The sequence below is a fragment of the Talpa occidentalis genome, unplaced genomic scaffold (assembly GCF_014898055.3).
Source record: "Talpa occidentalis isolate TD23 unplaced genomic scaffold, MPIMG_talOcc4v2.1 talOcc4.4, whole genome shotgun sequence".
In the NCBI taxonomy this organism is placed as follows: Eukaryota; Metazoa; Chordata; class Mammalia; order Eulipotyphla; family Talpidae; genus Talpa; species Talpa occidentalis.
Genome location: NW_023604295.1, coordinates 84,443,552 through 84,454,446, shown reverse-complemented (window position 1 = coordinate 84,454,446; position 10,895 = coordinate 84,443,552). Strand labels below are relative to the sequence as shown.

General features: G+C 48.0%; 1 pseudogene; it reads right to left on the bottom strand.

The window, feature by feature from the left end:
• Nucleotides 1-2,489: 2,489 nt before the first annotated feature.
• Nucleotides 2,490-10,562, bottom strand: LOC119258180 (class I histocompatibility antigen, Gogo-OKO alpha chain-like; annotated as a pseudogene).
• Between the last annotated feature and the right edge of the window lie 333 nt (nt 10,563-10,895).

Here is a 10,895-nt window from a genome sequence, read left to right as displayed (position 1 = left end):
GTCTGGAGTCAGTGTTACACACTATACTATTATATACAGGCATATACACATTCACATGTATCTATTAATGCCTTTAGTAAATTTTACTTGGAAAATTTGTGTTGTGAATTTGTATCAAATGAGTGATAAATCCAGGGATAGTGACAGGCCCTCTGCATCTCTCATTCACAGTCTGAAATGTTGGGTGGCATCTTATCTTTTTCTCATAACGTAGATGTCACATTGGGAAATGTAATAAAGTCCATCTCTAAATATATCCAGCTCCAACGACTTCCTATTATTTTCCTGATGACACCCCATAAAGCTACCAATTTTTCCATCTTAGAATCTGTGCTAGTTTCCTACATTTATCTTCCCACCTCTCATCCTGCACTGTTGATTCTGCATGGCAGCCAGACTGGGGCTTCTAAAAAGAAGTTGCACCATGTCAATCTCTATCCAGAAAGGTCCAGATAACACATCTTACTCAGAGAAAATATTATGAATGCCAAACCAATCTTCAGTATCAAGCCTAAATATTTGGCAATTATTTCCTTTTATAGAAAAGTATAGTTTTTTCACTTTGAAACATTGCCAAAGTGCAGTATATCAGTTTAGTTAAAAATCCAGTAGCCAAATATACAACTTAGGCATGAAGTTTCCCTTTGTAAATACATTTAGAATCACATAATTCTACGCTTACTACATGATGGTTTTAAATAATAACCATCAAAATCGTTGGTGAAATAATTCCACATCTGGATTGAATCATGGTAGTATGGATATTTTTTAGAAATTCCAGCTTATTTCTTGATCAGTAACATGTAACATTTGACAATGTCCCCAGAGAAGAAGCTTCCTGTGTGTAGGGAGATGACAGTGTCATCATACCTGCTAGGAAGTGGGTCTTTTGCACAGTCACTACTAGATTCTATCAGACCTGCTATCATACTGAGGCTTCCCGGTGAACTGCTGGACCAGCACAGAAGATGGAGCTCACTCCTGGAACCAGGCACCACCTGAATCCTGTATTTGTGTTTCCTTGTTATGGCCTTGGTGTTATTAAGCACAATGAGTTTTTCTTAATGAATGTGGTGAGTTAAAGCAAAAGGACATAACCTGGTCCCCTCAATCATTTACTTTCTCTCCACCTTTTTAAAAATTAGTGTTGAGACAATATAAGTTACAGATTCACTGGCTGGAAAGACACAGTCACCTCTTAGGTCACCCCTGGTGTTTACACAGGAGGTTGGTTTCTCTTGGTCTCTCAGCATGACCATCCCTCAGCAGGGTCCTCAATGTGGAGTTTCAGACACTATCATTGCTATGTCTCCTGGCTGGATGTAGATTATTTTCCCTCATTAAAAATATTTAATAATTGGGGCCTCCCTGGTTGCGCCGCGGTTGAGCGTTGGGTTGAGAAGCTGCCCGCAGCCTCTGAAGTGCCGGTTCGATCCCTGGGCACCAGGCAAGGGTCCCACATGGTGCGCAGACCTCTCCTGCCACCCGCTGCTCCCCTCAGCAGTGTACTTCGGTCACTCTGCCTACTCTGCTCCCCGCTCTGACTCTGGTGAATTCTCTCACCCTCCCGTGCCTCTGACTGTACCCAGTGCTTGTATAAATAAATAATCTTAAAAAAAATTAATAATTGGGTCATAATCTGCTCAGCCTTTGTAACTTCTCCCTGGAATAACTTTTCATTTTTACCATTCCCTGCTGGCTGCTGTGCTTTTCTTCTGTCACCTTCTTCACATAACTGTGGTCCTTTCCTTTCAAAGGAGGAAGAATGTTTGAATGAGCCCCCAATTCTATCCCGCAATGTAAAATAGTGTCCACAGTTGTAGTCAAAGAAGAGGTGAAGGTGTGTATGGTGAGCTGAGCCATTAATAAATGGCCTTATGATTTGAAGATACGAACATCACCATCATTAATGGAAACTGTCCAGTAATTGACCGAGATGTACACCCTAAATAAGCTTGTGGAATGAAACATCATGTGAGACCAGGGAGGAGTCAGGTCAGAAGTGCTAAAGGAATTGCTAATCCTGCACCGCAGGGAAGTTTCCAGAGCTGGGACTAAAGACCCAGGTTAGGACTGGGAAAAATGAAGAAAGGAGGTGAGGGGGACTGGACCAAATGCCCTCTGGGCAACACACATATGTGGATGGTACTTCCCATTAACCAGGCAGGGCAAGTTCTCCCCGGAACATGAAAGGCCCCCAGTGGACAAGCTGCCCCACTCCCTTCCCTACCTGAGCCTTTCTTCCTCCACATCACAGCTGCGGCCACTGTAGCTTCAGTGAGCACAGCTCCAAGGAGAACCAGGCTAGCAATGATTCCCATGGTAGAGTCAGTGGAATTGCTAGGGACGGTGGGCTGAGGAGGTGGCACTGGAAGGGAAGGTGAGACCCTGAATCCCGGCCTCATTCTGACCCTCTGAAGGTCTCCAGAAGGGCTCCTGATTCCTCTGAGCAGAAGCTCAGTGCCCACATTTCCCTCCTCACCCCATCTCAGGACTCGGGGCTCCGGCAGCCCCTCATGCTGCACATGGCATGTGTATCTCTGCTCCTCTCCAGAAGGCACCTCCACAGCCACCCACTTCTGGAAGTTTCCATTCCCCTCAGGCCCCAGGCCTGGTGTCCACCAGCTGTGTGTCCTGGGTCAGCTCCTGTCCATCTCGCTGCCTGGTCAGGGTGATGTCCACAGGGTAGAATCCCAGGGCCCAGCACCTCAGGGTGACCTTATGCTCAGAGATGAGGTGGAGGGTCACATGTGCCTTTGGGGGATCTGAGGAGAAGGGTCAAAAAAATTCATACTTTCAGTTTTTCCTTCCTGGACACTGAAGCAGCCTCACTGACTATCCTCAGAATGAACATGACTATTGGTTTGGAGGGAGGAAGCACAAAACCCAGAAACCAGCCTAGTCTGGAGAATCTGGGAAAATTAGGTGAGAGCCCAGGGTAGGAGGATGCAGGTCTCTAAGGAGAACACAGACTTTTGCTCCTGACCTGGGTGGAGGGTGAATGACACCGAAAGGTAGGAGAACATTCCAGAAATGCTCTCAGACCAAAAACAAGACCTTGAAAGAGAAACTCATGGTTCCCAGGATGACTGTTGGGTTAAAGGGATCCAGGGAGAGTTATTTCAGGATGGCCTCCCCTAGCTCAGGAGAGACTGGATTCTTTAAGTGTCCAGAAAAGTAGTGTCTTCTGGGCGAGTCTCTCTCTAGCACAGAACAGGCAACCCAGGGGGACTCTCCCTCTCTGCCCAGAAAGCAGGTGCTGTTCTGCCCATTATTCCATTTTCCCTGTGGGTGCCTGGAGACCAGAGTTCCCAGGCTTTGTGACTCCTCTTACCTGTGCACTGCAGCACCTCCTTCCCCACAGGAAGCACCTGCTCTGCACACTATGCCTGACCGCTCGGCCCTGCCTGCCGCCTCCCACGCGCGCTGGGTGATCTGAGCCCCCGAGTCCGCGGGGGTCCAGGAGGGCAGGTCCTCGCTCAGGGAGATAGAATCCGCGCCGTCGTAGGCGAACTGTTCATACCCGCCAAGGAGGCTCAGGTCTGTGCCCACTTCACAGCCAAACATCCTCTGGAGGGTGTGAGACCCTGAAACTCACCCCTGTGGTCAGCCCCGAGGTCACCCCGCGGTCACCCCGCCTCTAACCCTGAATAAACCAAAAACTGAAAATGAAAGGTCAGGCGGGGAAGTCTCCCCAGCTCTTCCCGGTGGAGGGGCTGGCAGAGCCATCATCCTCGAGGTGTCAGTCGACCCTGAGACTCGCGACCCCCCGGCCTTATGGTGGGAATGGGAGTGGTGACCTGATCCTGGAACCGCTCCACGGAGATCACCGTGCTCGGTCTTGTTGTCAATATTTGCCGGCCGGGAATCGAACCGCGCTGCAGAGGCTGCGGACAGCTTCACAGCGCTGCACTCAGCCCACTGTGACCCCAGGGAGGCCCCAACACACTGATGTCTTATTTGATTCCCCTATAGTCCTGCTATAAGTGAAATCATCTAATATTTTTCTTTTTCCTTCTGGCTTATTTCACCGAACACACACAATTCCTTCTAGCTCCATCCACGTTGCTGTGAGTGGCATGAGTTTATCTTTTTTGATTGCTGAATAATATTCCATTGTGTATATATACCACGCCATCTTGATCTAGTCATCTATTTTTGGCCTTTGGGTTATTTCCAGGTTTTGCCTATTGTAAATAGTGCTGCAATAAACATAGGGGTACAGTTGTTCTTTTGAATCAACCAGGTGTCAAATATTTGAAAAAGTCTCTGATGAGGCTGATTGGCAGCCATGAGGAAATCCCGGTCTATGATCTTGCTAATGTGACCAGAAGCACTGGCACCATACTTGTTAGAAACACAGACTCACACATCTTACTTGAGACCTTCTGAAATTTAAGAAGATATCCACATGGTTTCTGGGCACAGAAAGACTTGGGGCTTCCTGTTATACATGCTCTCCAGGTGGAGTGTCAGGATGGCACATGCTCCTGGTGTGCCATCTGGCCATGTCCCTCAGTAATGGAAGTCCAGGGTTCACTCCTTGTTATTTGATTTCATTTATCCTCAAGACTTTAAACATCATTTTTATACTATCACCTCCAAGTGCATTTCTCCAATCCACACATTTCTCCTAAACTCCAGACTCACCTGCTCAAGTGCCAACACAACTATCTCATTTGCTTTTCTAATAAATATTTCGGCTTCAATAGAACCTAAACTGAAGGCCTGTGATGCTCTCTCCTCAATATACTCCTTCTGGAAAATTCTCTATCCTATTAAAGGCAAACCATATCTTAGTTTGGACAATTTGAAGAACTTTTTGGTGACTGACTCTTTTTTTTCCCCTCTCCAAGTTCTACCCATTAGGAAATGCTGCAAAAAGTCCATCATTGAAATAAATCAAGAATCTAACCACTCCTACTATTTTTGTTGCCTACATCCCAGGCCAAGCAAGCAATATCTCTAATCTGGAACACTGAAGTGGTTTCCTGCAGTTCTCCCTACTGTATCATTGGCCTAAAAGCACTAGATTCTGTTTCTAATGCAACAGCCAAAGTGATCCTTTTAAAAGAAAACTTATACCATGTCTCTCTTCTCAAAACTCTCTTGTAATTGCCTGTCATGGTTAACAAAAGGACGAAATCCTGCTCACAGCCTACCTGGTCTGACTGTGATCCTGTCTTGATGATTCTGCTCCGGCCACACTGGCCTCCTTTCTGCTCCCCAGCTTCTCTTGTCCTAATGCATTTGCACTGCGGATCCTCTGCCCGGAAAGAAGTTGTCACAAGCATCTTCATGGATAACTCTTGGTATTCTTGAGGTCTTTCCTCAAATATCACCTTTTCAATGATACCTACATGAGTAAAATAGCCATCTTCTCTCTTCCCACACACTCTGCATGGCCTTCCCCACTATATACTTTCCACGGCACTTACCACATTCTAACATGAGCACACATCATTGACTGTGTTTACTAGACTGAATAATGGTCCTCAAAGATGTCCACATCCTGGCCTCCAGGAAGTATGGTATATTATATGTCTAAAAGGATTTTATATGTGTGGTTAAACTTAGGATCTTTATATGGGAGGATTATCCTGGATTAGCTGGGCACGCCCAATGATGTAGTCAAAAGAGAAAGAAGATTGAGAAAGAAGATAAGGTTAGAAGCAGAGTTTGGACAAAAGATTCTGTTTTTGACATTGAAGATTAAGGAAAGGACACAAGCTAAGAAAATGAAGGTGTTGTCTAAAAGGTGAAAAGTTAAGGAAATTAATTCCTCCCAGAGCTCCCAGAAGAAACACAACTTATGGACACATCTTAGTCTTCTTTGAAGGTCTTCTGACCTTCAAAACTCTAAGATAATCTTTTTTTACTTTAATCTACCATGATAGTTTTTTTTTTTTAAAGATTTATTTATTTATGCATACCAGAACTAGGGTATGGGCCAGAGATGTTGGGGGTGAGAAGATTCACCAGAGACAGAGTCTGGAACAGAACAGACAGATTGACTGAAATACACTGCTGCGGGGAGCAGTGGGCAAGTCAGGAGAGGTCTGCTGTGCCATGTGGGTAGCTCCCTGTACTGGATGCAGTGAGCTTCATAGGTTGCGTCTTACCCCTTGTGCCACCAGGGAGGCCCCACTGTGAGAGTTTTTTACAGCAGGAAACTAACACATTATGCTGGAAAAAAAAAATACTCTGACTCTCCTCAATTGGACATATACTTTACGAGGCCAGCAAATTTTGTCTGTTTTTAGTTCACTGATATTCCCAAATGTAAAAATACTGTGTGCCAAATATCTGACATTTGGTAAATGTTATTTCAATAGTCAATGTAGGACACCTCCTTATTCAAGAGTCATTATCTTTGTTAATTTAGCCTCAGTTTAAATGCAGTTTTGTGGCCACTCTAGCTCATCACCTTCTATTTTTCTTATAAGTGCTGCTCTTCTCTCCCTCCTCTCCTCCCACAGCAACCCCCCTGCACACTACAGCACACAATTTCATTTCCCCTTTTAGAAAAGAAGGGTTCTAAGAGTTTATGGGCCCCCATATTCCAAACAACTGTGAATTTTGAATGTTATTTATAAATCCATAAGTTTAGTTGTTTCCAGCACTAGGATTACTACAGCTAAAGGCAGGTAGAGAGGACAGGTGAACAGAGAAGATGGAAACATAATAGGAATTTATCTGAGAAAAATTGGATCCCTCCTTTCTGCTAATTGCAAAATCTGACATTAAGAAGATCGGAGAGAAGATGGAAGGAATAATACAAGGAACTGCCAGGGAGCAAGAGCTAGACCAGACTAAATATCTACTCCCAACACCACAGACTCCTGTGTGCAGGTGCCACTCTGGGCCTTGTGGGGACAATCCCGTGTGTAGGTGCTACCCTAGGCCTTGTGGGGACAATGACAGGATAAACACCTCTTGCTGTTGGAGATGGGGGCACCCAGAGGAGGAGATCAGCACTGAACACAAAACAAGCATAATTCCTGATAAAAATAAAGACAGAAACAAATACCCAGAAGATGGCAACTAAGGGCCTGAGCCTGGGCTGACTCAGCCACATGAAGTCCTTGCTGCCCAGGGTCCTAGAGACAGGACAGGCCCAGGGGGTGTCTGAGTCCCTGTAATCACAGGCCCTTCTGGGACAGGTGCTCCTGAAGGACAAGGACAAAGGAGCAGAGAGATGACCCCTGAGGAGTGACCATGTCAAAGCCGACGACACACTGAGCACCAACTGGACACAGGGCCTGTCCCCCTTGGCTCTTCACAGCCTCTCCTGCACAGACCTAGCACAGGAAACATTCAGATCCTGGACGGTTCTCAGTGCTTCCATTCATTTATCTAAAAGTTTAATGTTCTGTTCTTTAACCCAAGAATCCCACCTTGTGACAAGGATTAGAAGAACAAACATATATACACAGTTTTCTTTTAATTGTTGTGCTTTTCCTTTATAATAGAAGGTCCCTTACTGGTCCTGCCTCCATCAGTGGCCACGACCAGGGAGGGGGGAGGGGAAAAAGGCAGTGTGGGGAGTGGGTCATCTCTACAACATCCCATTTCTACACAGAATCAGACAGCACAGGGTTGTTACTGTGGTTGAAAGGTGGCAGCACAGAAGGGAAGGAACAGTGAGGGCTTGGAGTATTATTAAAAAAAAAAAAAAACCCGGGCATCCCCTGGTGATGCAGGTGGTTGAGCACAGCGCTGTGAAGCTGTCCGCAGCCTCTGCAGTGCCAGTTTGATCCCAGCTGTCGGGGAGGGTCCCACATGGCGAGGCAGACCTCTCCTGTCTCACCCGCTGCTCCCCTCAGCAGTGTATTTCGTCCGTCAGTCTGCCTGTCCTGTCCTGTTCCCCGCTGTCTCTGGTAAAACCGTTCACCCTCCTGCACATCTGGCCTGTATCCCAGTTCTTGTATAAATGAATGAATGAATGAATGAATGAATAAATAAATAAATAAATCTTTAAAAAAATACCCCAATATACCTCTTGCTGTTGGAGATGGGGGCACCCGGAGGAGGAGATCAGAACTGATATGGGAGGAACGTGGTCTGCTTAAACTCAAGAGGGATGAGAAGATCAAAAGTGGTTTGGGAAGGCCAGATCTGTCAGGGATGGAGGTAGGAAGAAGGTCTGGGGGTGGGGGTACTTTTGGCCACTAGGTGGAGGCATTGTCCGCCCCCTGCTGGGATTCCCTAGCCCCTCTGGTCTGGCTGGAAGTGGGCAGCCTGCAAACCCTGTGGGAAGGTCTGGGGCAGCCAGATGCTTTAGGCAGGGGATTGGAAGGGGCTTGCCCTCCAGGAAGATGACACACTACCCCCAGCTTCTCTGCCAGGGTATAGGTTTTTTTTTTTTCTTTTTAAGATTTATTTATTTATTCATGCAAGCACTGAGTACAGTCAGAAGCACAGAAAGGTGAGAGAATTCACCAGAGTCAGAGGGGAGAGCAGAGAAGGCAGACCAATGAAGTACACTGCTGAGGGGAGCAGCAGGTGGCAGGAGAGGTCTGTGTGCTATGTGGGAAACTTACCTGGCGGCTGGGGATCAAACCAATGCTGCAGAGGCTGTGGGCAGCTTCACAACCCAGCGCTCAACCGCTACGCCACCGGGGAGGCCCTTTTTTTTTTTCAATTATGCATACAAGAAATAGGGTGCAGGCCAAAGGTGTGGGGTGGGGGGTGCAGGCCAAAGGTGTGGGGTGGGGAGTGAGAGGATTCACCAGAGACAGAGTGGGGAACAGAACAGGCAGACTGACTGAAATACACTGCTGAGGGGAGCAGCAGGTGAGACAGGAGAGGTCTGCCTTGCCATGGGGGCTGCTCCTTGGCCATCTGGGGACTGAACTTGCACTGCAGAGGCAGCGGACCGCCCCATAGTGCCGTGCCCAAATCCTTGTGCCAGCAGGGAGGCCCACCATTTACATTTTTCTAAGGGCCTTCTTACCCCACTTATATCCAGACTTAGTATTTCCCTCCTTCTCTACCTGTCGGAAGAAAACATTTTGTGAAGAACTGGCCTGTCCTGGGCTCCAGGACAGGATTGGGGAACATGAGGAGAAAGCACGTGTGGGAGCTGCGCCAGCCTCCTCCATCCTTAGCAGGGACATTTCCTTTTTACTTGCAGCTACTCAAGTGAGGTCCCCATGACCAGTCATCAAGTTGAAATATTTGTCCTTCACTTTTCATACAAAGGAGTTTCATGTGCTTTACAAAAAAGTGTCAGCAAAGCCGGCTCTCAGCTGAGAAAGCGCATGTGTGTGGGATCATCCCTCACAGTATCAAGCGGACGTTAGACAAGAAATCTCAGACCTCATATGAGGTTTTCTCTACCTGAGAGCTTCTTCCTCCAAATCACAGCTCCAGTGAGCACAGCTCCAAGGAGAACCAGGACAGCAATAATGTCCACGGTGGGGAAGGAGGACTGAGAAGGTGGCTCTGGAAGGGAAAAGGTGAGACTCTGATTTTCAGGCATCAGCCCCCGTTCTGCTGAATGGCTCCAGAATTGCTCCTGATGCCCCTGAGAAGCTCTGTGCCCATGACCTCCTCCTTACCCCATGTCAGGACTTGGGGCTCCAGCAGCCCCTCATGCTGCACATGGCACGTGTATCTCTGCTCCTCTCCAGAAGGAACCTCCACAGCCACCCACTTCTGGAAGTTTCCATCCCCCCCAGGCAGGGTCTCCACCAGCTCTGAGTCCTGGGTCAGGTCCTCCCTGTCTTGCTTCCAGATTAGGGTGATGCCCGCAGGGTAGAAGCCCAGGGCCCAGCACCTCAGGGTGACCTCATGGTCAGATGTAGCGTGGAGGGTCACGAGTGTCTTTGGGAGTTCTGAAAATTTATACTTTGGGTTACTTTCATAGGCCACTGAAGCAACCTCATGTGACCATCCTGAGAATGGACAGATAATTGCACTGGGTGGACAGAGTGCAAAACTGGAATATCAGCCTGGCCTTGGATTACTGGGATAGTCTCCTAATCCTTGGAAAGTTCTAGAATCAGGGTGCAGCAGTTCAGAGTAGCAGGCTGCAGTGCTCTGAGGGAGAGACTAGAGACTTCTCAGGCTCAAGTGACTCAGGAAAGTTGGAGTCAGAACCAAGACCACTTAGAACCAGATGTGAGCAAGAAATACATGGCTCACCAGAACACCACCAGGATCAGAGAGAATCAGTTATTTCAGGATTGTCTTCTTTACCTGGAAAGAGTGCATTCCTTAATTGCCCCCAGGAAGGGCTGGCACTCTAGGGGTCACTTTTGAGGATCTGGACACCCAGGCAGACTCCTCACTTTCTGGGGCCATAGGTGGGTGGTATCTGGCCTTGAGCCACTTTCCTTCCCTGTGCTGGACTCCAGCCTTGGCCCTAGGGGAGGCCCGAGGCAACTCTTACTTGCACACAGTGTCCGGTTCCCTTTCTTCAGTTGTCCTTGGAGCCACTGCCCACACTCCTGTTCCAGGTGGCAAGTGTGGAATTCCGAGGCGAGGACCTCCTCCCACTCACCCTCCCAGGTCTGCATCTCCATGCCCGCTGGGGTCCTGGCGCGCAGCTCCTCCATTAGGGTGAGGGAATCAACGCCGTCATAGGTGAATTGACTGAACTGGCTTAGGCTACCTTCCAGGCCTACTTCCAGCTATTCCAAACCTGCAAGGTGTGAGGCCCTGGCTGCCCCCGCCATGTCAGCCGCACCCACTGAGCACCTCCCATCCCCAGGCAAGCACAGCTGATGGGGATTTGTAATAAACTAACACAGAAACAGGTAAAAGTTCCAAGGCCTCGAGGGGAAGCTCGGACCCAGAAACTGGAGGGTAACCCCTGCCTGTAGGTGGGGATCACACACCTGTTCTGCTCTGGGTGTAGTACATCCGCAGGTTGTTCAGTCGGAGCCTGG